Source organism: Loxodonta africana, chromosome 4 (assembly GCF_030014295.1).
Source record: "Loxodonta africana isolate mLoxAfr1 chromosome 4, mLoxAfr1.hap2, whole genome shotgun sequence".
In the NCBI taxonomy this organism is placed as follows: Eukaryota; Metazoa; Chordata; class Mammalia; order Proboscidea; family Elephantidae; genus Loxodonta; species Loxodonta africana.
The window spans coordinates 118,974,011-119,000,387 of record NC_087345.1 but is presented as its reverse complement, the minus strand read 5'-3'; the positions used below and the strand labels follow the sequence as shown (position 1 = coordinate 119,000,387).

The 26,377-nt window shown below is 38.7% G+C and overlaps 1 long non-coding RNA gene across 1 annotated transcript in view; it reads right to left on the bottom strand.

Annotated features, from left to right (window-relative positions):
* LOC135231225 (uncharacterized) overlaps nucleotides 1-26,377 on the bottom strand; it is an 80,473-nt gene that overhangs the window by 31,726 nt on the left and 22,370 nt on the right. The window contains exon 2 of the long non-coding RNA XR_010321881.1: nucleotides 11,810-12,015. This is a non-coding gene — a long non-coding RNA (uncharacterized LOC135231225). The remainder of the gene's footprint in view (nucleotides 1-11,809; nucleotides 12,016-26,377) is intronic.

Here is a 26,377-nt window from a genome sequence, read left to right as displayed (position 1 = left end):
TACAACCTTGATGCACACCCCTCCTGATTTTACACCATGTAGTATCCTCTTGATCTGTTTAAATGACTGCCTCTTGGTCTATGTACGGGTTCCCCATGAGCATGATTAAGTGTTCTGGAATTCCTATTCTTCATAATGTTATCCATAATTTTTTACGATCCACACAGTTGAATGCCTTTCCATAGTCAATAAAACACAGGTAGCCATCTTTCTGGTAATCTCTGCTTTCAGCTAGGATCCATCTGACATCAGCAATGATATCCCTCGTTCTGTGTCCCCTTCCATATCTGGCTTGAATTTCTGGCAGTTCCCTGTTGATGTACTGCTGCAATTGTTTTTGAATTATCTTCAGCAAAAATTTACTTGATATTAATGATATTGTTTGATAATTTCCACAGTGTGTTGGAATACCTTTACTTGGAAGGTAACTGTCTTCCAAATTTCTTGGCATAGATGAATGAGCACTTTCAGTGCTGTGTCCATTTGTTGAAATATCTCAATTGGTATTTCATCAATTCTTAGAGCTTTGTGTTTTGCCAATGCCTTCAGTGCAGCTTGAACTTCTTCCTTCAGTACCATCGGTTCTTGATCATATACTACCTCCTGAATCATCAACCACAGTAACAGTGTACAGTACAGTAACTCTGTATATTCCTTGCATCTTCCTTTGATGCATCATTTAATATTTTGCTCATGAAAAAAACTCACTGCCATCCAGCCGGTTCTGACTCATAGTGACCCTGTAGGACAGATAGAACTGCTACATAGGGTTTCCAAGGCAGTAAATCTTTATGGAAGCTGACTGCCATAGCTTTCTCCCTTGGAGATGCTGGTGGATTTGAACCGTTGACCTTTCTGTTAGCAGCCGAGTGAATCCTTTAATATTGTATCTCGAGGCTTGGATTTTTCTCCAGTTTTTTTAGCTTGAGAAATGCCAAACGTGTTCTTTCCTTTTGGTTTTCTAACTCCAGGTCTTTGCATATTTCTTTATAATATTGTACATTGCCTTCTTGAGCTGCTCTTCAAAATCTTCTCTTCATCTCTTTTAATTCATTATTTCTTCCATTTGCTTTAGCTACTCTATGTTCAAGAGCATGCTTCAGAGTCTCTTTTGACATCCATTTTGATCTTTTCTTTCTTTCTTGTCTTTTTAATGACCTTTTCCTTTCTTTATGCATGATGTCCTTGCTGTCATTCCACAGCTCATCTTGTCTTCAATCATTAGTGTTCAAGGCATCAAATCTATTCTTGAGATGGTATCTAAATTCAGGTGGGATATACACAAGTTTGTATTTTGGCTCTTATGGACTTGTTTTAATTTTCTTCAGCTTCAACTTGAACTTGCATATGAGCAATTGATGGTCTGTTTCACAGTCAGACCCTGGCCTTGTTCTGACTGATGATAATAGGGTTCTCCATGGTCTCTTTCCACAGATATAGTCAATTTGATTCCTGTGTATTCCACCTGGAAAGGTCCACGTGTAAAGTCGCTGTTTATGTTGTTGAAAAAAAGTATTTTCAATGAATAAGTTGTAGGTCTTGCAAAATTTTATCATGTGATCTCGGGCATGATTTCTATCACAAAGGCCATATTTTCCAAGTACCGATCCTGCTTCGTTTCCAACTTCCACATTTGAATCATCAGTAATTATCGGTGCACCTTGATTGCATGTTTCATCGATTTTTGACTGCAGGAGTTGGTAAAAATCTGCAATTTCTTCATCTCTGGCATTAGTAGTTGGCGCTTAAATTTTAATAATAGTCGTCATTAACTGGTCTTCCTTGTACTTGTATGTATATTATCCTATCGCTGACAACATTATACTTTAGGATAGATCTTGAAATGTTCTTTTTGATGGTGAATGCAACACCACCCCTCTTCAGTTTTTCATTCTCATCATAGTAGAGCATATGATTGTCTGATTCAAAATGACTAATATCAGTTCATTTCAGCTCACTAATGCCTAGGATATCGACCTTTATGTGTTCCAATTCATTTTTTGATGAATTCCAATTTTCCTAGCTTCATACTTGGTACTTTTCATGTTCCAGTTATTAATGAATGTTTGCATTTGTATCTTTTCATTTTGAGTCATGCCACATCAGCAAATGAAGGTCCAGAAAGCTTTACTCCATTTGTGTTATTAAGGTAGCTTTCAAGTGGCAGCTCTTCTCCAGTTGTATTTTGAGTGTCTTCCAGTCTGAGGGGCTCATCTTCCAGCACTATATCAGACAATGTTCCATTGCTATTTGTAAGGATTTCACTGGCCAATTTTTAAAGAAGTAGATTGCCAGGTCCTTCTTTGTAGTCTGTCTTGGTCTGGAAGCTCTACTGAAACCTGTCCACCAGGGTGACCCTGCTGGTATTTGAAATACTGATGGCATAGCTTCCAGCATTACAGCAACATGCAAGCCAGCACAGTAAGGCAAACTGACAGATGAATGGCGATTATTGATGTAGTATCTCACTTGTTTTTGATTCTGGGGAAAGTGGGACAGGCTTGATGTCCAGGGCCTGTCTTGCGAGCTGGTGGGATAAGATGAGGTTAAGCTTGGCCAGCCCCTGACAGGTCCTGTCTGTGGAACTAGGGAACATTGCTTCTCATTAATTTAGTTTGTTAGTACAGGAGACAAAGATAGCTTAGTCTCCCAGAATTTGCAGAATGCAAATTCAGAAAAATATTGAATTTATACTGAGTGGCTAGAATTTACCCAGATGAATCTGTTACCTAGATGCAGTAATTTTGTGTTGAAAATATATACCTATCTAAAAAAAATACAAATAAAAAAACCATTGCTATTGAGTCAATTCCAACTCATAGCGACCCTATACCTAAGCACATAGAAATAGAACTATGGAAAAACAGATGGATACCCTCTCAGTCTCTCTCTCTCTTTTTCTCCCCTCTGTTCTCTCTCCCTGCCCCCACCCCCTATTTTCTCCTTGTTAAAAGTTAATCTAGTAGATAGAATGAAGGACATCTTTAAGTGAATGTAAAAATAAGATTGATGTTTAGATAATTCTCCCAGTTGGAATGCTGTTTAAAACACTCTGTTTTCATGACCTGCACTGTTCTTTTACTGTCAGAGATGTGGGCATGTGGGAGCCATTTGCAGAAAATATCTCTGTTTACTTCTAGAATTGATATAATACGGAGTCAGAGGGTAGAGGTCTAACAGGCTGCCTTTATAAAGCCGGTTGTACAATCTTTCCTTTTATTACTACTGACAATTATATTTATGAGAAAAAAATGGAAGTTATAGAAAGTAACAAAGAAATAAATCCATTCTGTCCCCAAAAGTGCATGTAACACCCAACATTTGCAGAAATAAGGAAGCCCACAGTCATTATTTGGGGTCAGATTCTGGCAAGAAATGGTCAAGGCCATTTCACTTACTTGCATTGAAAAATAATAATCGATTATAAAAGTGTTGTGCCTCAGTTTAGACTCTCAGCAGGTCTGCTACTGATGCTTGATTGCAAGAGCCTTCAAACTTCCCTCTCTTCATTCAGTTTTTCCCTCCCGCAATCAACCATCATCCTGCCACCAGAGCATGCTTTAACACTGCAAAGCTATGGGCCTCCCTATCTGAAAATTTTATAATGGTTGTTCCCTGTTGCTGATAGAGGAGGTGAAAAGTTGAGCTCTATTGGGTAAACCAGCTTTCAAACTCTCCCCAACCCTCCCTCATACACATTGAGAGCCTGGAAAAATGTGTAACAGTTTCCAACATTTAAAAATTGGGAAATTGCACTGAAAAATCTGACTTTCCATTGTTACTGAAAAACCGGAAGCTCTGGCAACACTAGCTTTGCATTCTGTATGCAAATAATTCGACTGTTGCACTTAGAAGGGCACCGGACTTCCCAGTTTCCATAGGATCCTACACTTCCTATCTTTTCTCTCATTTACATGATCTCATTTTGTTTGTTTATACGATCTGTTTGGCATTTGCAGGCATTTAGATTTTCAGCTTCTGGACTGTGGGCTCAAGTCCAGTTCTTTAGCCTCATTTAAAAGAACCATCATGAGCTCACTCTTATCTACTTTTTTAGCCTCATTTCTCACATTTTCTCCTTTAGCACTTCATACTCAAAAAAATACAGATTTTCATAAGACACTGTGTGGTTTTGCCATTTCAAGACCATTACATCTGTCTGAAAAATCTTCTCTACTTAACAAACTGTTCCTTCCTTCTAGAAAGAGTTTTCTGATTTCTTTAGAGCTAACAATTCCTTCTCGGTGTTCCTTCAGAGCATTGAACATACTTCTATTATTGATTATATTACTCTATGTTTTGCTTATTTGTGTAAAATAAAGAAAAACTTTTTCATTTATGAACATTCTTGTGGAGAGATCTTCACGTTTGAAGAGAAGCTGAAGCTGAGCCTCCAGAGCTAAGATGGGAGTTGTCCCAGGATTCAGATAAACAAATGGAGCCTCTTTACATGAGTTACCATAATAGCAGGTGGGGTGGAAGTCTATGGGTTGGGGCCAGAAGGGTAAGATTGAAACGACAGGGGAGAGGAAAACTGAGAGGAGGAAAGAAATTTCAAATGGGGGAGATTTTTTCAATTAAAAACTACTAGAAAAACTAACTGTAAATTAGCTTAAGAGAATTAACAGGAATCCAGCTGGCAAAGGAGTCTGGGAAATGTAATTTTCATAATCCCTGTCCCAGTGTCACAAAGCACACAGTATAGAAGAGTGAATTTGGAGTCAAGAGACAATATCTAAAAAATAGCACAAAGAACCTAACACAAGTCTATATTCTAGCCCAAATCTTTCAGTTCCAGACTTGTATTTATAACTATTTACCAGTCATCATCTTTTTTATTGTTCCTGGGGGTGTCAAAGTCAACAGAAAATTAACCACTAAGCACAAATCAATTTTCTTATATCTCACTGTACCTAAAAATGCTACATGACACGTTTGAATTGAATTAAGAAACAAGAAGGTAAGGATTGATTTTTAGAGGGAGGATGTTTATCAAAACTGAAGTAATCATTTTTTTTTCACTAAAACTTGATCTTCCTCTTGCCGCCTTATCTCCATGAAGAACAACCTTGCCCCGCTAGCAAAGCCCAACATGGGAGTCATTCTCCATAACTTGTTTTCCCTCAATCTCCACATCCCAGTCATTGAGTTTTGTCAGTTTTACCACAGAAACCAAAACCCACTGCTGTCGAGTCAATTCGATTCCGACTCCTAGGACCCTATAGGACAGAGTAGAACTGCCCCATAGAGTTTCCAAGGAGCGCCTAGCGGATTTGAACTGCCAACCTCTTAGTTAACAGCTGTAGCACTTAACCACTATGCTGCCAGGGTTTCCTTTACCACAGAAGTTCTCTTAAATTCATCTTTTCTTCTAAGTTACCTCAGCTATTGCCTCAATTGATCCCTGATTACCTTTTCTGTGGACCACTGCAGTTGCTTCTTATACCATTTTATTCTTCCACCCATTCTTCTGCTTTTGACCAGAGTGATTTAAAAAAAAAAAAAAATCTAATCAGATCAATGTCAACAATATAGCTTTTAATAGGTAAAAGTTTTAGTGGTGTATAATTCTGCAAGACCAGCCTTCACTGGGGAGGGGAGAGAGTGTTCAGCAAATGTCTGTGATTAACAGAAGATAGAAAGAAAAGGAAGCTCTGGGCACTGATGAAAATGAAGAGAGGATAAATAAATAAGCTGATGCTAACCAATATCAAGAGTGGATGGGAGGATTTTGACAAGGTTCTTAAGTGTCCAGACTCTATGAAGCTCTCTGGCTAAGATCAGACCAAGAGAGGAGATATGAGCTCTATATTTGTGTTAGTCTTCTCAAATTCCAGTATGGTTGGCTCCAAGGAAAACTTGAACATTAGTGAAGAAAATTTATCTTTTTTCTCATGCTAAGTGTATATAACTTAAATGATCATTACAGCAAGAGGTTTATGAGGAAAAAAAAAGATTTTTAATTTCTGGAAGAAAGAATTTTGTGCTTTTTTGTTATTTACAAATCCAAGTATTGAACCAATCATTTACAAATCAGACCTGCCCAGGAAAACATTTGAAATTATTGAATTCCTGTTTTGTACAAGGTTTTAAAGGTGATATGGAGAAATAAAGGGAAAAGATTGATCTCAAAGCTTAGAGATTGAAATTATGTAGAAGGTAAGAGTCAGGAACATATGAGGTAAAGACTGGAAAGAGAAGAAACACAAAATTGAAATTGTAACTTTTATTTCTAATGAGTTAGGAAGCAACAAAATTTTTGTATTAATGTGAAGGAAATTGTTTTATAAATCCCAAAAATGGTCTGGAACAATTCCCTAAAAATATGTTGAAAAAGAGACCCTAGTTTATACTGTAAAGGGGTGGGGGGCAGAGAAAATATGAAACAGGGAATAGACTTATGATTCTCTTTTGAAGTTCACGAGAAAGTTGCAAAAACTTTTGCAGAGTTGCTTTTTTTGTTGTTGTGAATTTAATATCAGGAGGCAGCCACCATCATTTTCATGGGCCTGAGATGGCAGTTGCTGGCATTTTCAAAAATGATCCTGAAACCAGAACAGTGCAGGCCTTGCTGGAGGCATATAAGCTGTGTTAGGTAGAATAGGCTTGCCTTCTAAATGACTAAGTTTGGTACAGTTCCTATTTGAAAACAAAAGAATTAAAAATAAAGTAAAATAAAGATTATGAAAAACTGACAACTGATAAATGTCAGTGTCCTCACACCCCACTCTATTAGTCAACATACAAACAAACAACAGAAGCAAAGCTTAATTTCTTGAGCAGGGCAATTTATGTTTTAGATAGAATATTTATGGGGAAAAGCCTGGAAATCTATTCAAAACTATCTTGCACAGTGCTATAATCATTTGAAGATGATAGTGATAAAAATGATATGGTTAAATAATAAAGCTATTTCACTGTGATATGGATAAAAAATATTACCATCAAAAGCTTACTTCAATAATGCTGAGTTTAAATACATTTCAAAAAGTCAAAAACAAACTAAACTGGGGAAGCATTTTTACGGTATAAATATATATTAGAATTAATAAAGGAAGCTGTTTGTGATTTAAAAACTAAATCAAAAGAAATCCCTGAACTTAGTTTACAGGTAAGATGATAACAAACAGAAATGTATTTGTGCCGGGTCAGGTGCTATTGCCAGGATGTGCTTTGCACCCTGGCGGGGCTGACTTAGCTATGAGGAAATACATTTCCATCTGGTGGATTCTGACTCGTGGAGATCCCGTGCATTACAGAGTAGAACTGCTCCATAGGGTTTTCTTGGTTGTAATCTTTATGAAGCATATCACCAGTCCTTTTTTTCGCAGTGCCGCTGGGTGAGTTCAAACTGCCCACCTTTTAACTGAAAGAAGTCAAGTGCAAACTGTTCATACTACCCAGGAACCTTAGCCACGAGGATGGAGGATCTTTTTCTAATCTGTTTTCTCAGAGGGAAAAACTTTTTATAATTTATCAACCTAAAGGGGGACACTTTTTCCTAATTCACTAGAAGTACAAAGTTAGTAGTATATATAAAGACTAAGAGGAGTCCTTGGCTAGTTGTGATAGGACATTAGTCTAGAAATATGTAGACCCAAGTTGAAGTCCTTCTTGCATCATTAACCAGGTGTGTGGCTTTGGCTTCTCTAAGTGTCTCTTTCCTCATCTGCAAAATTGCCATGATTACCTCCCAGTGTTGCTGTGACCATTAAATGTGATAATCTATGTAAAACAACTTTGTAAATTGTAAACCACCATTCAGTCTTCATTCAGTAAACATGTATTGAGCACCAACTATGTGCCAGGCACTTTGTTAAGCTCTGCAGATGTAAAGCTGAAAGAGACAGTCCCTGCTCCTGGGGAGCTCACATTCTATGGGAATGACAGATAAACCCGTAGATTATAATGGATTGGGATCTATAATGTAAAAGATGCTATGGATTTGTAGAGAACTGAGTGACTCTCTTAATGTTGGGTCCCTGGACCCTTGAGTCTACTCAGCAGAAGTTTACAAGATCAATTATATGAATTCAGATCTACAGAACTACGTGTATCTGGATAGGAAAATGGAAGACACAGGTACAGGGCTGCTTATAACACAAAAGTTGCATTTGTGCATATTAGAAACCCCTTATGGGTAGATAAATTAAAAAAGTGACCCTTCTGCAAAGACCCATAAGAAAAGATACTCCTCTGGGTGGACCAATTCAGCCTTCCTGGGTCAGGGGCAGAAACTCTGGTGGTATAGTGGTTAAGAGCTATGGCTGCTAACCAAAAAGATCGGCAGTTTGAATCCACCAGCCACTCTTTGGAAACCCTATGGGGCACTTATACTCTGTCCTGTAGGGTTGCTATGAGTTGGAATCAACTCAACAGCAGTGGGTTTGGTTTGGTTTTTTGTTGAGTCAGGGGCACAAGGCTTGATGGCCAGAGGGCTGGATTTGAGCTGCCTCAGACACTCCCTTGGCAGGGGTGGGCTGTACAAGGCACAACATGAATCACTGACATGATGGCCCAATAGTGGTAATTTTTGTAGTTCTTGCTTTTGAAGGTTATATGTTATATAATATATATTTTAATCAGAGCAGGGTGCAGCACATGCACACCTATGTGAACGCCATTTAGGGGAAGGATTTAATTTTGTGGACTTGGTCTGCACAGGCTAATACACTCCTGGGTGAGATGAGGGCACTTTACAAAGACTGGGCGGAAGGCACTGTGAAAGACATTTGCCAGCTTTATCATGTGAGCTTAAGCAGAATTTTGTAAGGGTGTATCAGGGCCCACCAGTAACACAGAAACCACTTTGAGTATTTAGAACAGAGGAATTTAAATGCAGGAAATTGGTCATACAGGTGATGGAATTACTGAGAACTCAAACAGGGGATGGTGAGGCAATCTAGATATCGGCAATGGCAGGAAATTAACATCACTCTAGGTTGAAGTGACAGAAGAAGGAGTTAGCATTACTGGAGCCCAGGGTGTAGGGTCACCCTAGGAGAAATGAAACCACAGTAGGCCTGAATGGTGTGAGCTGGGACCACAGATGAGATAGAGCCTTGCTGGAGATGTTGCCAAAGGCTGAGAAGGAGAGGAGAAAGACCTTGGGTTCTCTTTCCTCCTGCTTTTCACTGTCCCTCCAGTATACCTCCTGGCTGCTCCCGAATTCTCCAACTACAAGGGAGCCTTGAACTTTGGAAACACAGCCTGCGGGCATCAGCTGCCTTGCTATACAGAGCAGGCCACGTGAAGGGAGAGGAATGACATTTGAGGGCTAATAGACACAAGACTGGTTCGACGAGAGAAGAAGATACGACACTGAACTGAATGACTGAACTGAATAAACAAGAACTAGAAAGTAGTATAGAAAGAATGCTCCTTGGAAGCAAGGATGACGAGACCTCATCTCATGTATTTTGGACATGTTATCTTTTTTTTTTTTTTAATCAGGAGGGACCAATACCTGGAGAAGGACATCATGCTTGGTAAAGTGGAGGGTCAGTGAAAAAGAAGAAGACCCTCAACGAGATGGATGGACACAATGCCTGCAACAATGGGTTCAAATGTAACGATTGTGAGGGTGGCACAGGACTGGCCAGTGTTTTGTTCTGTTGTGCACAGGGCCTCTGTGAGTCAGAACCAACACACCTAACAACAACGGTATAGAAAGAAACTAGAGTCCCTGTGTGGTGATAACAGTTAATGTGCTCAGCTGCTGACCAGAAGTTTGGAGGTTCGAATTCACCCAGAAGTGTCTTGGAAGAAAGGCCTGGATATCTACTTCCAAAAAATCAGCCGCTGAGAACCCTGTGAAGCACAGTTCTACTCTGACACACATGAGGTTGCCATGAGTTGGAATTGACTTGATGGCGACTGGTTATAGAAAGAAGCAGAGAGGAAGAGATGTTCAGGATTCACAGCTAAAATATATTGATAAACAATGACTAACAAGTCTAATCATTGAACTGTAGAGAATGACAAACATTAAACACTTGAAACATGAAGAATGCAAATTTTCAATTGCTGTCACTGAGACTTGGTGAGATGGACCTATACTGTGTTGTTAAATAACACACCTTTTCCAATGTAGAAATTTCCTTTCTTCAATTTGTTACAGGCAGCAGCAATTATTGGTGGGGGAACTGTCAGGGTGAAATATATTCCTTAGGATCTTTCTTCCTAGAGTCACACTGACACAGAAACTTTTAGACAAGCTTTCCTGTCTTCCCGGACTTCATCAGGAAGAGAGGATGGGAATCTCCCTAGTTGTATGGGGCACTGAGGGCATAAAGCATAGAATTCTCAACAAAGCCTGAGGCTGCAGTGATAGCTGCAGTCATAGCAGCAGTAGTAGTTACAACTTGCATTGACCAAATGAAGGGCTGCAACAAGAGCTCCTGTCCAAATCTCTCCCTCTAGCTCAACAGAAAGAAGGAGGTGTGATCCTTGAGGTCTCTGAAAAACCGCCTATAACCCTGGTGCAACCCCTCTGGCCTTTAGTTCTTGTGGGCCATGTGGTGAAATCTAATTACTAGTGAAACTGGCTACCTATTGCTAATACCATTAATCCACCAATCCTATTATTTGGGACTCTAATGCCTTTCTTTAGAGTATCTACTCGACTCTCCCTTTGCAAGCATCTTCTAAGTCAGTGCTGTTCAAAAGAATTTTCTGCAATGATGGACGTGTTCTGAATCTTTGTTGTTGAATAGGGTAGCCACTGGCCACTACTGAGCACTTGAAATGTGATTAGTGTGACTGAGGCACTGAATTTTAAATTTTATTTAATTTTCATCAACCACTCGACGGCAGTGGGTTACAATTAAAGTTTAAATCACCACACGTGGAGTTAGTTGCTACCATATTGGACAGCAAATCTCAAAAGTGTCTAGACTGAACCTTTGGATTATCTCACTGGTTTATTCCACAAGAGGAAACAGTTTTGCTTTTATTTTCCAAATAATCCCAGGAATTAAGATAATTAATTCAGACCATCAAAACAGACTGAAGATGGAAACAACCTAATTGTCCAACAACGGATGAATGGGTAAACAAAATGTGGTATACACATATAACAGAATACTATGAAATGATAAAGAATAATGATGAATCCGTGAAATGACTCACAACATGGATGAATCTGGAGGACATTATGCTGAATGAAATAAGTCAATCACAAAAGGAGTTCCTCCAGTCTCTATCAGACCCTTAAATATGGTTTTATGAATTTAAATTTTATCCTACATTTTTCTCCCATTCTAACCAGGATCATCTATTGTGATACTGGTCAGAGCAGTCAGTAGCGGTAGCTGGGCACCATCTAGTTCTTCTGGTCTCAGGATAGAGGAGGCTGTGATTCATGTTGGTCATTAGTCCTTTTGACTAAATGGTTCTTTGAGTCTGTTTTCTTCACTCTCCTTTGCTCCAGACAGGAAAAGACTAATAGTAGTATCTTAGATGGCAGTTCCCAAGCTTTTAAGACCCCAAATGCTACCCACCAAAATGGGATTTAGAACATTATGTTTATGAACTGTTATGCCAATTGATGTAGATGTCCCCTGAGACTATGGTCCTTAGTGCTGAAGTCCAGTAACTCAGCCTTATGAGAAGCTTGGTTATTTCCAAGAAGTTTCATAACTGTGCGCCCTGTGTGCTCTATTATGCATTTTAATATCCATGAAGCACATATAAATATGTATATAGAAATATCCACAATGCCTATATATATATATATATATATATATATATATATATATATATATATATATATATATATTTGAGTGTACTCCCATACAACCTCCCTTACCTATTTAGCACAGGAAATAATCGTCTCACAGTTTTGGAGGCTAGAAGTCCAAATCAGGGTCTTGGCTCTAGTAGAGAGTCTGACGTTGTCATGAACCCCTTGCAGGTCAGCAGGTCTTTTCTCCTGTGCCGCCGCCATGTGGGTTTAACTGCCAACCTTTTGGTTACCAGCTGAGTGCTGAATTGTTTGCATCACCAGGCTCCTTCCTAAATACATACCACAGAGTTACTCATTCTGGTGCATGCCATGAGCATAATCAAGCATATTTATAGCAGGTTTTTTGGTAACAGCCAAAAAAAAAAAAAAAAAAAGACAAAAAAACACAAACAACAACAAAATAAAACTCCATTAACAGATGAACTACTGCTATGTGAGAATGTGGAATAATTTCTAAATCATAATATTAAGCAGAGGAAACATGCTATAGAAGAGTATATATATATATATATTATATAATGAATAAACAGGAAAAACTGAATAATACTTGTTCTAGGGATATATACATAAGATATACATAAGTGGTAATAACTATAAAAAGCAATAGAGGAGTAACACAGAAGTCAAGATAGTGGTTACTTCTTCAAGGGGAGGTGGGGGTGGGATCAAGGAGGATCCTAAGAGGGGTTGAATTACTTCCCCCAAAAGATATGTTAAAGTCCTAACCCCTGTATCAGTGAATGTTATTTTGTTTGGAAATAGGGCTTTTCTTTTGTTTTGTTAATGAGGTTATTCCTAAGTAGGGTGGGTCCTAAACCTAATCCCTTCTGAGTAGTGTCTTATAAAAAGTGAAAACAGACACAGAGGATCACACACAAAGAGGAAGATGCCAGTGAGGATCTATCTACAAGCCAGGGAATACCACAGAACACTGGGGGCTATTGACAAGGAGGAAGGAGCTCTGTTTGTGCAGTGATTGTATGTGGCTCTTAATCGAAAAGTTGGTAGTTTGAACCCACCAGCTGCTCCGCAAGAGAAAGATGTGGCAATCTGCTTCCACAAAGAATAAACAGCCTAGAAAACCTTATGGGGTAGCTCTGCTCTGCCCTATAGGATCAGTATGAGTCAAAAGCAACTCATTAGCAATGAGTTATTGACAAGGAAAGACTCTACTAGAGCTGAAGCCCTGATCTGGACTTCTAGCCTCCAAAGCTGTGAGACAATGATTTTCTGTTCTTAAAGTCACCCACTTGTGGTGTTTTTGTTACGGCAGCACTAGGAAACTAAGATGGGGCATCTGTGATAATAGAAATGTTTTTTTCTTAACCTTTGTTGTAAGGACAAAGTATTCACTTTATTATTATGCTGAGGGAATAGTATATGTACAATGTAATATCATTTCTATAAAGCCTACAATCCTGTAAAACTATATGTTGTTTCTAGATACATGTTAAAGGTATGAAATGTGCACCAAATTCAGCATAGCAGTTAATTCAGGAGAGAGAAGAAAAAAGGATAATGGAGGGTCCACAGAAGCGTCAACTGAAGCAGTCATTTTCATTTGTTTATTTCTTTTTAGCTGAGTGGTGTTTGTTATAGCTTTGTACGCCTAAAATATTTCATCAAAATTATAAAAGCAGAAGCTGGCATGGCTTCATCGGAGAATATGCAGGGAATGCAGACTCAGAAAAGCAGATGTGTGGAAGAGGAGCACACCTGAGAAAAGATGAATGCCAAGTTACTGCCAGGTACATTACAAAAGGTGCTAAACATAGGAAGAAGTCCCTGGAAAATCTGTGTTCAGAGCAAGGAGAGAAACAGGGACGCATTAGGCCTGCTGGTTGAGAATAATAATAGTGTTAACAGATGGCTAAGAGAAAGCAGATAGTCTCAGTATTTCATTCATTCAAATTTTTTATGGACTGTTTCCATTGGAAAGCTCTGTTCTACTTATCTGCTATCTTGTGTCTTCTTCAACAGTTGGAGGTCAAGCTAAAAGGGACTGAAGAACTCCAAATAATAATCGTAGTGTAAAGTAAGTAGCCAACCAGTTGGTGTCAAGTTGATTCTGACTTGTGGCGACTCCATGTGTGCCGGAATAGAACTGCATTCCCTAGGATTTTTGATGGCTGGTTTTTTGGAAGTCGATCACCAGGCTTTTCTTCCAAGACACAGCTGGGTGGACTTGAAAGTCCACCCTTTCAGTTAGCAGCTAAGTACATTAACCATTTGCACCACTGAGGGACTCTATAAAACAGGTAAGAGGTTGTTCAGAGAATACTTGGCATCTTTTTGTGTTTGTTTGCTTGCTTATTTTTGTGAGACAGCCCAGGACAAGAGTTAAGAATATGGGTTCTGGGTCAGACTACCTGGGTTCAAATTCTAGCCCCACTAGTTTCTAACTCTGTGTTCTTGAGCCAGCTGATTAAACTTTTTATATTTTAAATGCATTATCTGTATAAACATGGATAAAAGCATCTACCTTATAGACTTCCAAATGAAGATTAATGTACGTAAAGAGCTCAGTTCTTGGCATGTTTCATATACCATAGAAGAGTTTCCTATTATTCTTTTTTCAGTTTGTTTATTTCAAGAAGTAGAGATTGGAAAATATTACTTTTATAAATACTTCTGTACAGCATTTCTTGTATCTCTGATTTTTTTCCTTTTTATTGTTGTAAAAACATATATAACACAACATTTGCCAATTCAACATTTTTCATGTGTTTAATTCAGTGACATCAATTGCATCAATCATGTTGTGAAAGCATCACCAATATCTACTGCCAAATTTTCTATCTGGGATATCTTAATATCAGTAAATATATTTAAATTCTACAGACATATGTTAGTATGCTGAGCACCATTCAAAACAATGCAAGTTGGTGCCCTGCTCTGTAGGCCTTTCCAATTATGGTCTGTGTCAGACCAGCACCTCTCTGTTTATGCCCTTCTTTAAGAATATGGACAGCTTTTTCTAACATTCAAGGCCAACAACTGAAAATTAGATTTCTAGAGAATAAATTATCCTTGAGTAATTTTACAGACTGGCTAAACTTTCCATCCTATTTATTCAATTATTATTGAATGGCTAATTTGTACCAGTCATATTGATTCTCCAGACACTAAATCTCATGACAGACTTTTCTTCAGAACACTTCATTAAGGTGCTAATGTAGTTGGTTTCCCATGTCACTATGTTCATTGTCATTGACTTTCTCCTTCTGCTTATCAATTCCTGGGACTAAGTATGCTTTGCCCGATAGTTGTCAATCCGAAGTGGTTTTATTCTCTTAAGATGCCAGGTCACTGTCTGGGGAGCATTAAACAACTTTACAGTGATTGCATTTTGAGGGCGTTTTAGGCAAGGAACTGGTAAAAACTAAAAAAAAAAAAAAAAGGTCACCTCATTTTATTTTGCTTGGCTTATTTATCATTCCGCTTAGTCTTGAAACCAAGAAATCTCAGTATCCATCTTAGTGTGTGGTCTCATGTTTGGAAGAAAGGACTTGGCAGGACTTTTAGAAATATAGAGAGTTCTTTGGATCATTTACCTCCTTTAGTTTTTAGAAAAGAACTGAACATAATGGAAAAATGGCACTAAACTCTCTCTGAAATGACAGCTAATTTATAAGAATAATGAAGAGGGAACTACTATGAGACAGCATTTCATCAGTTGGTAGCTTTGAAAGCTATGTTAAAAAGAAATTACTAACCACAGCAATAGCAGCAACGTTTCTACCAGAACAGACATTTCTAATTAATTCCTTGGCCATTACACCCTACTGGCCAATCCAGATGAGCAATAAAAAGGTAGTGAGAGAGGAATGAAACAGAAAGTTTTCTTTCTTTTTTTTTTACTGTCAGCATTACCAACTTTATTTTTTCACTCTTTGAGTAGCAAACTGTGAGTTGCACAAATGGCTAGGGAAAGTGTTAAATAATTCCCACAGTGCTACTAAAATAAAACTTCTATCTACATATTATAGAATTAAGTGATTCTAAAGAAAGTAATTTGTTGTTGTTTGGTGCTATGGAGTTAGTTCCAACTCAGTGACCCTATGTAAAACAGAACGAAACACTGCCTGGTCTTGCGCTACCCTGGCAATCATTGTTACGCTTGAGCCCGTTGTTGTAGGCAACTGTGTCAATCCATCTCATTAAGGGTCTTCCTCTTTTTCACTGACCCTCTACTTTACCAAGCATGCTGCTCTTCTCCAGGTACTGGTTCCTCCTAACAACATGTCCAAAATACATAAGGTGAATCTTGCCATCCTTGCTTCTAAGGAGCACTCTGGCTATACTTCTTCCAAGACAGATTTGTTGATTCTTCTGGCAGTCTACAGCGTATATTCAATATTCTTCCCCAACACCATAATTCAAAGGCATCAATTCTTCTTTGGTCTTCCTTATTCATTGTCCAGCTTTCGCATGCATATGAGGTGATTGAAAACACCACAGCTTGGGTCAGACCCACCTTAGTTCTCAAGGTAATGTCTTTGCTTTTTAACACTTTAAAGACATCCTTTGCAGCAGATTTGGCCAATGCAATACATCATTTGGTTTCTTGACTGCTGCTTTCGCAGGCGTTGATTGTGGATCCAACTAAAATGAAATTCTTGACAACTTCAGCCTTTTCTCCATTTATCATGATGTTGCTTATTGGTCTAGTTGTGAGGATTTTTGTTTTATTTATGTTGAGGTGTAATCCATACTGAAGGCTGTGGTCCTTGATCTTCATCAGTAAGTGCTTCAAGTCATCTTCACTTTCAGCAAGCAAGGTTGTGCCATCTGCATATCGCAGGTTTTTAATGAATCTTCCTCTAATTCTCATGCCACATTCTTCTTCGTATAGTCCAGCTTCTCAGAATATTTGCTCAGCATATGGATTGAATAAGTACAGTGAAAGGATACAACTCTGACACACACCTTTCTTGATTTTAAATCACGCAGTATACCCTTGCTCTGTTTGAATGACCACCTCTGGGTCTATGTACAGGTTCTGCATGAGCACAATTAAGATGTTCTGGATTTCTCGTTCTTGGCAATGTTATCCGTAATTTGTTATGATCCACACAGTTGAATGCTTTTGCTTAGTCAATAAAACACAGGTAAACACCTTTCTGGTAATCTCTGCTTTCAGCTGAGATCTTTCTGACATCAGCAGTGATATCCCCCATTTCATGTTCTCTTCTGAATTCACCTTGAATCTTTGGCAATTCCCTGTCAGTGTACTGCTGCAGCCATTTTTAAATTATCTTCAGTGAAATTTTACTTGAGTGTGATATTAATGATATCGTTTGATAATTTTCACATTCTGTTGGAACACCTTTCTTTGGAATGGGCACAAATATGGACCTCTTTCAATTGGTTGCTAGGTAGCTGTCTTCCAAATTTCTTGGTGTAGATGAGTGAGCACTTCCAGTGTTGCATCTGTTTGTTGAAACATCTCATTTGGTATTCCATCAATTCCTGGAGACTTTTTTTTGCCAATGCCTTCAGTGCAATACTATCGGTTCTTGATTATATGCTACCTCCTGAAATGGTTGAACATCCACCAATTCTTTTTGATACAGTGACTCTGTATTCTTTCCATGTTCTTTTGATGCTTCCTGTGTCATTCAATATTTTCACAGAGACTCACTGAATATTGTAACTCAAGGCTTGAATTTTTTCTTTAGTTCTTTCACCTTCAGAAATGCTAAGCATTTTCTTCTCTTTTGGTTTTCTAACTCCAGGTCTTTGCACATTTCATTGTAATAATTTACTTTGTCTTCTTGAGCTGTCCTTTGAAACCTTCTGTTCAGCTCTTTTACTTCATCATTTCTTCCATTTGCTTCAGCTAATCTATGTTCAAAGGCAAGTTTTGGAGTCTCTTCTGACATCTATTTTGGTCTTTTCTTTCTTTCCTGTCTTTTTTTTTTTTAATGATTTTTGCTTTCTTCATGTATGCCTTAAAATGAAAGGAACAGTTGCAAACATCCAGTAGTTGGTGTGTGGAATCTATGAAGAATGAATGTAGGAAAATAGGAAGCTGCCAAAAATGAAATGGAATGCTTGAAGATCAATATCCTAGGCATCAGTTAGCTGAAATGGATTGATATTGGCTATTTTGAATGGGACAATCATATGATCTATCATGCCAGGCAGGAATGACAAATCGAAAAGGAATGGCAACACATTCATAATCAAAAAGAACAGTTCAAGATCTATCCTGAGGTAGCACTGTCAGTGATAGGATAATATCCATGTGACTACAAGGAAGATTAGCTAATACCACTATTATTGAAATTCACACACCAACCACTAATACCAAAAGTGAAGAAATCAAAGATTTTTACCAACATCTGCAGTCTGTTATTGATAAAAAATGCAATCAAGATGCACTGATAATTCCTGGTTATTGGAATGTGAAAGTTGGAAACAAAGAAGGATCACCTGTTAGAAAGGAAAGTAATAGCTCTTAATATTTGTTCAGTAGCCCCTTTGTGAGGAGCCCTGGTAGCACAATGGTTAAGTGCTCAGCTGCTAACAGAAAGGTCGGCAGTTCAAATCCACCAGCTGCTCTGTGGGAGAAACGACCTGTCTATCTGCTCCCATAAAGATTATCCTAGGAAACCCTATGGGGCAGTTCTACTCAGTCCTATAGGGTCGCTATGAGTTAGAGTTGACTTGATGCACAAGAACAGCAGTCCTTTTGTTACTTCAACTTTCCAAAAAGAAAAAACCCTTTCCTTAGTAATAGTTTCTGAGCTTGTCTAGAAAGAAGGAACACAAGAAATTTCCAGCCAAAGTGACAGCTTAGATACATCTGGCGTCCCTCTACAGCAAAGACCTGAGAAACTAAGTGAAGCAGATACAGATGACGATTCTGGAACCATGACATCAAATGAAAGGATAAAGAACTAGACTGAACACTGACTGGAAGAAGAAACTGACTGAAAATGGCAAATGAGAAGACACAGAGGGAAGGGGCCCTGCCAGCCATCTCTGCACAGCGTGGCCATCTTGAGACAAAGACAATAGAAATCCCGGGGAGGATCACAGAAGCCAACTTCACAGAATTCCCAACAGGACACAAAATAACTATGTAGACATACTTGGAGTGAAATAAAGCCCTGATTGCTGGCTGCAGTCCACAGGAAAAGGCTAGGCACCCTTGTCCTGTGACCAGAGATACATGCTCTCCCTTCCCCACCCTCTTGGTGATTTGCAGCACAAACCCTCTATCCCAGCAGCCTGGACCTCCGGTGACCAAGGAATAAATCCCGCTTCCCTGCAACCCAGCCAAGACCACCACCCTCCCCCACAACTGCCACCTCAACAACAAAATAATAGACAGGCTGAACAAAAAAAAAGGAGAACAATAACACGTGTGAGGAATGTGCCCTTCAGAGCAATCAACCATACAAGACTGAAAGGGCAGCATTTGCCCAAAAACAAAGTTTAGATGGCAAGAAGGGGCAGGAAAGATTGGCAAATGGAAACGAGGAATCCAGGGAGGAAGTGGGTAGAGTGCTGTTACATTGAGGGGATTGCAACTAATGTTACAAAACAGAATGTGTATAAATTGTTGAATGGGAAATGAATTTGCTCTGTGAATTTTCTCCCAAACCACAATAAAATGTTCGAAAAGAAATACTAACAAAGTACAAAAGATTAGGCTACATGATTCCATAGTAGAATTATCCAATGCAGTAAAATATTAAAGACAAGCTAACAATTTAAAAAAAAAAAAAAAGAAGAAGCAACATGACTTGAAAAAAAATTTTTTTTTTTTTTCCTCCATAAGGTGACGATTTTGGAATGGGAACATTTATTCTCCTTTTGAATTCCACCTTTTGAGTCATTTCTCCAAGAATGACAAACTGAATATTTTTTGCACCTATATTACCTCTGATTTTTCAGGGCATACAATGATTTGCCTTCCACAATCACAGATGGGCAGATGTTTTCCCCTCTCCCCTAGCACTCTTCTTAAACTCTTTGGTTGGATTAGTCTTAAGCCTAATTTGAATACAGATTCATTTTCCTGCAGCTGGTGACTGATAAAGCTGTAGGTTCTTCTGCTTGCCACATTAAATGGGGTAAAAAAATTACTGAAGTTGAGGATCAGTGGCTTCCACTGGATAGTTGGGAAATATCCAGGATTGTACCGGCTCCATCCTGTCCAAGGCAACACCTCTGAATGTGAGTATGGAAAAATAATGCCTGGCTTTTGCATGTTCTTTACAATTTGTAAGGTATGTTGACACACTTTATGTCATTGCATCCTAACAGCCCTTTGAGGTAGGTATGGCCGGGATTATTGTCTCCTCTATATAGAATTAAGGTTTTCATATATTCATAACGTTTGCACTGGCTAATGCTTTTCAGAAGTAGGCTGCTGGGTCCTTCTTCCTAGTCTGTCTTAGTTTGAACATCTGCTGAAACCTGTCCTCCATGGGTGACCCTGATGGTATCTGAATACCGGTGGCATAGCTTCCAGCATCATAGCAACATGCAAGTCCCCACAGTATGACAGACTGATGGTCTGCTTCTGAAAAACATTAGCTGGTGAAAGCCTTATGAATAGCAGTTGAACATTGTCTGATATAGTGTCGGATATGAGCCCCCAGATTGTAAAGCACTCAAAAGATGGCAGAAGAAGAGCTGCCTCCTTAAAGTGGAGTTGACTTAATGACGTGGATAGAGTAATTTTTTTTTTAGAGTAAAGCTTTCGGAACCTTCATCTGCTGATGTGGCACGACTCAAAATCAGAAGAAATAGCTGCAAAAATTCCTTAATAATTGGAACCTGGAATATACAAAGTATGAATCTAGGAAATTGGAAATCTTCAGAAATGAAATGGACTGCATAAACATCTATATCCTAGGCATTAGTGAGCTGAAATGGACTGGCATTGGCCATTTTGAATCAGACAATCATATAGTCTACTGTGCTGGGAATGACAACTTGAAGAGGGGTGGTGTTGCATTCATCGTTGAAAAGAACATTTCAAGATCTATCCTGAAGTACAACACTGTCAGTGATAGGATAATATCCATACGCCTACAAGGAAGACCAGTTAATATGACTGTTATTCAAATTTATGCACCAACCGCTAAGGCTAAAGATGAAGAAATAGAAGATTGTTATCAGCCGCTGCAGTCTGAAATTGATCGAACATGCAATCAGGATGCATTGCTAATTACTGGTAATTGGAATGTGAAAGTTGGAAACAAAGAAGAAGGATTGGTAGTTGGAAGATGTGGCCTTGGTGATAGAAACAATGCCAGAGATCGAATGGTAGAATTTTGCAAGACCAACGACTTCTTTATTGCAAATACCTTCTTTTACCAACATAAACAGCGACTATACACATGGACCTCACCAGATGCAACACACAGGAATCAAACTGACTACATCTGTGGAAAGAGATGATGGAAAAGCTCAAGGGGCCAGGGGGCAACTGTGGAACAGACCATCAATTGCTCATATGCAATTTTAAGCTGAAACTGAAGAAAATCAGAGCAAGTCCACAAGAGCCAAAATATGACCTTGAGTATATCCCACCTGAATTTAGAGACCATCTCAAGAAAAATTTGATGCATTGAAGACTAGTGACTGAAGACCAGGTGAGTTGTGGAATGACATCAAGGATATCATACATGAAGAAAGCAAGAGGTCTTTGAAAAGACGGGAAAGAGAAGACCAAGATGGATGTCAGAGGAGACTCTGAAACTTGCTTTCCAACATCGAGCAGCTAAAGCAAAAGGAAGAATTGATGAAGTAAAAGAACCAAACAGAAGATTTCAAAGGGCAGCTCGAGAAGACAAAGTGAAGTATTATAATGACATGTGCAAAGAGCTGGAGATAGGAAACCAGAAGGGAAGAACATGCTCAGTGTTTCTCAAGCTGAAAGAACTGAAGAAAAAATTCGAGCCTTGAGTTGCAATAGTGAAGGATTCTATGGGGAAAATATTAAATGAGGCAGGAAGCATCAAAAGAAGATGGAAGGAATACAGAGTCATTATACCAAAAAGAATCAATGTTCAACCATTTCAAGAGGTGGCATAAGATCAGGAACCGATGGTACTGAAGGAAGAAGTCCAAGCTGTTCCGAAGACATTAGCGAAAAACAAGGCTCCAGGAATTGACAGAATATCAATTGGGATATTTCAACAACTGGATGCAGCGCTGGAGGTGCTCAGTCATCTATGCCAAGAAATATGGAAGACATATGTGGAAATTATAGAACAATGTCACTAATATCACAAGCAAGCAAAATTTTGCTGAAGATCATTCAAAAACAACTGCAGCAATATATCGACAGGGAACTGCCAGAAATTCAGGCCAGTTTCAGAAGAAGAGAATGTGGACCCAGGGATATCATTGCTGATGTTACTTGGATCCTGGCTGAAAGCAGAGAATACCACAAGGATGTTTACCTGTGTTTTATTGACTATGCAAAGGCATTGGACTGTGTGGATAATAACAAATTATGGACAACATTGAGAAGACTGGGAATTCCAGAACACTTAATTGTGCTCATGAGGAAACTTTACATAGATCAAGAGGCAGTTGTTCGGACAGAAAAAGGGGATACTGAGTGGTTTAAAGTCAAGAAAGGTGTGTGTCAGGGTTGTATCCTTTCACCATACCTATTCATCCCGTATGCTGAGCAAATAATCTGATAAGCTGGACTATATGAAGAAGAACGGGGCATCAGGATTGGAAGAAGACTTATTAACAGCCTGTGTTATGCAGATAACACAACCTTGCTTGCCGAAAATGAAAATGACTTGAAGCACTTGCTAATGAAGACTGAAGACCACAGCCTTCAGTATGGATTGGACCTCAACATAGAGAAAACAAAAATCCTCACAGCTGGACCAATGAGCAATATCCTGATAAATGGAGAAAAGATTGAAGTTGTCAAGGATTTTATTTTACTTGGATCTGCAATCAACAGCCATGGAAGCAGAAGTCAAGGAAGCAAAGCACACATGGCATTGGATAAATCTGCTGCAAAGGACCTCTTCAAAGTGTTGAAGAACAAAGATGTCACCTTGAAGACTAAGGTGCCCCTGACCCAAGCCGTGGTATTTTCAATCGCCTCATATACATGTGGAAGCTGGATAATGAACAAGGAAGATCGAAGAAAAATTGACTCCTCTGTATGGTGGTTTTGGCAAATAATATTGAATATACCACGGACTGACAAAAGAATGAACAAATCTGTCTTGGAAGAAGTACAACCAGAATGCTTCTTAGAAGCAAGGATGACAAGACTGCGTCTTTCATACTTTGGACATGTCGTCAGAAGGGATCAGTCCCTGGAGAAGGACATCATGCTTGGCAAAGTACAGGGTCTGCGGAAAAGAGGAAGACCCTCAACGAGGTGGATTGACATAGTGGCTTCAACAATGAGCTCAAGCATAACAACGATTGTAAGGATGGCGCAGGACCGGGCAGTGTTTAGTTTTGTTGTGCATAGGGTCGCTATGAGTTGGAACCAACTCGACGGCACCTAACAATTATAAGAACTATATACAATGAGGAAACTGAGATCTGGAGAGTTTAAAAGAATTTTCCAAGTTCACTAATCCAAGAAGTGGTGGAAGCTGGGCTAAAATGGAAGCTTCTGAATCTCTTCTAGTGATTAAATTCATTCATTAAATCACATTAGCTCTGTGCCTCATTGTCCTCATGATGTAATGGAATTTGCACATATCTCAAAAGGTACAGGTACAGTATAAATTAAAGGAAAAAAAAAATCCAACACAGTGGATTTGGGAATGAGAGGATGGTTGAAGGTACAATTCTGCTACTTATTAGCTATGTGACCTTGTACCTCTCCTTCAAGTGGTTCTGCTTATTTGCAAGAGGAGCAATCTTTTCACTAAACATACCCCACAGGCTTACACTCCAGAGTTTTACAAGTGTTTTTCTTATTTCTGAGTTGGAAAAGCTGAGTACTTTGTTTTCAGTATTCTCACGAAGTACCCTTGGTAGAAAATACTGGTCACTGTTATTAGTCCAGAAAATCATGACTTTAGTCTTGAATAACACTTAACTACCCAATGACTGACATGATTCTTTTTCTGTTTTTGAAATTCTTTTGGCTCTGTAGTTTGGTTATTACAATAACATTTTATGAATAAAGAAGCAAAATATGCTATAAATTCATAATTTTATTTTCTGAATTTTTTCATCAGTTTCTCCATTAGTAAAAAAAAAATTTGAGCATGTCATAAGATCCACTGTACTAATATATTTTGTGTTATACATGAAAATGAAAATTCATAAGAATAAGGTAAAAATATAAGTAACAAATCTAGTATTTTTTTCTTTTCTTTCTGCAGTGAGTCTGTTGGCCTACTCCCTGGAGTATGTGCACTCAACATTCAAATTGCTGTTCTAAAGCATGAAAAAGATATTAATAGCAGATGATATTGATAAAAAATTTATGAAGTCTTTTCATGTGTTTTGTGATTCTCTGGTCCAAATGAAACACTGATTTCCAAGTACACATGTTAAAAATTAAAGGGTGCCTTTGGACATGCTTCATTCTGAAGGGAGAATTGATACAATAAAGCAACTTGAGAAGATTAAAAATATTAATGTTAACCAATAATGGTGAGGTACTTAGCATGCAGCATATAGACCAAGTTCCTATGCATGAAACTGTATGTCAACAATTGAGGATCTAAAACCTTCCCTCAGAAACTGTTTTAATAACTACCATAAATCAACATGAAAGAAAGTATCCAGGAGAACATAGAGAAAATTGAAACTTTATGAACAATGGAAGAGAGCACAGGGAAAATTTCTAACCCCATGCACAGGATATTTGTAGTCTTACTATTTTATTTGTTCTTTACCACAGCTCTGTGAATGAGAATTATATAGAGTTTCTTAAAAGCCCTGACACAGGGGAGACATTGCATAGTAAGTGTTCAAAAAATGTCACTTTCTTTGCATCCTGTCTTTGGTGAAGGAGTGCCAACTACATCTATTAAGAATTCACTTTATTAGCAAAATATACCACCAATTCCTAGAAATGGTGCCTGAAAGCTGAGCACTGGAGGTAAAATCTTTATTTTATTTTTTATTGTGCTTTAGGTGAAAGTTTACAGCTCAAGTTAGTTTCCCATACAAAAATCTACACACACCTTGTTATGTGACCCTAGTTGCCATCCCCACAATGTGACCACACACTCCTCCTTTCCACCCTGGATTTCCTGTGTCCACTCAACCAGCTCTTATCCCTTTCTGCCTTCTCATCTTGTCTCTGGACAGGAGCTGTCCATTTAGTCTTGTGTATCCACTTGAACTAAGAAGCACATTCCCCATGAGTATCATTTTATGTCTTATAGTCCAGTCTAATCTGTGTCTGAAGAGTTGGCCTCAGGAATGGTTTTAGCTCTGGGTTAACAGAGAGTTTGGGGGCCATGTCTTCTGGGGTTCCTCTAGCCTCAGTTAGACCATTGAGTCTGGTCTTTTTATTAGAATTTGAGTTCTGCACTCCACTTTTCTCCTGCTCTGTCAGGGCCTCTCTGTTTTGTTCTCTGTCAGGGCAGTCCTTGTTGGTAGCCAGGCAACATCTAGTTCTTCTGGTCTCAGGCTAATGGAGTATCTGGTTTATGTGGCCCCTTTTTTGTCTCTTGGGCTAATATTTTCCTTGTGTCTTTGGTGTTCTTCATTTTTCTTTGCTCCAGATGGATTGGGGCCAATTGATGCATCTTAGATGGCTGCTTGCCAGCTTTTAAGACCCCAGATACCACTCACCAAAGTGGCATGCAGAACATTTTCTTAATAAATTTTGTTATGCCATTTGACCTAGATGTCCCCTGAAACCATAATCCCCAGACCCCTGCCCCTGCTACAGTGTCCCTGGAAGTGTTTGATTGTGTTCAGGAAACTTCTTAGCTTTTGGTTTAGTTCAGTTGTACTGGCTTCCCCTGTATTGTGTGTTTTCCCTTCCCTTCATCTAAGATAGTTCTTATCTACTATCTAGTTAGTGAATTCCCCTCTCCCTCCCCACCCTTGTAATCATCAAAGAATGTTTTCTTCTGTGCTTAAACCTTTTCTTGAGTTCTTATAATAGTGGTCTCATACAATCTTTGTACTTTTGCGACTTACTAATTTCACTCAACATAATGCCTTCCAGATTCATTCATGTTAGGTGTTTCTTAAATTCATTGTTGTTCTTTATCATTGCATAGTATTCCACTGCGTAAATATAACATGTTTATCCATTCATCCATTGATAGGCACTTAGGTTGTTTCCATCTTTTTGCTATTGTGAACAGTACTGCCTGAACATGGGTGTGCATATATCTATTTGTGTGATGGCTCTTATTTCTCTAGGATATATTCCAAGGAGTGGAATTGCTGGATCGTATGGTTTTTTATGGTACTTCTATTTCTAGCTTTTTAAGGAAGCACCAAATGGATTTCCAAAGTGGTTTTACCATTTCACATTCCTACCAGCAGTGTATAAGTGTTCCAGCCTCTCCACAACCTCTCCAACATTTATTTTGTGTTTTTTTGATTAATGCCAGCCTGATGGCAAGATCTTGACTGTACTTGTTTTTGTTTTGGTCTGGACATGGGTAATAAATAGATAAAGGCAAAAGAAGTGAT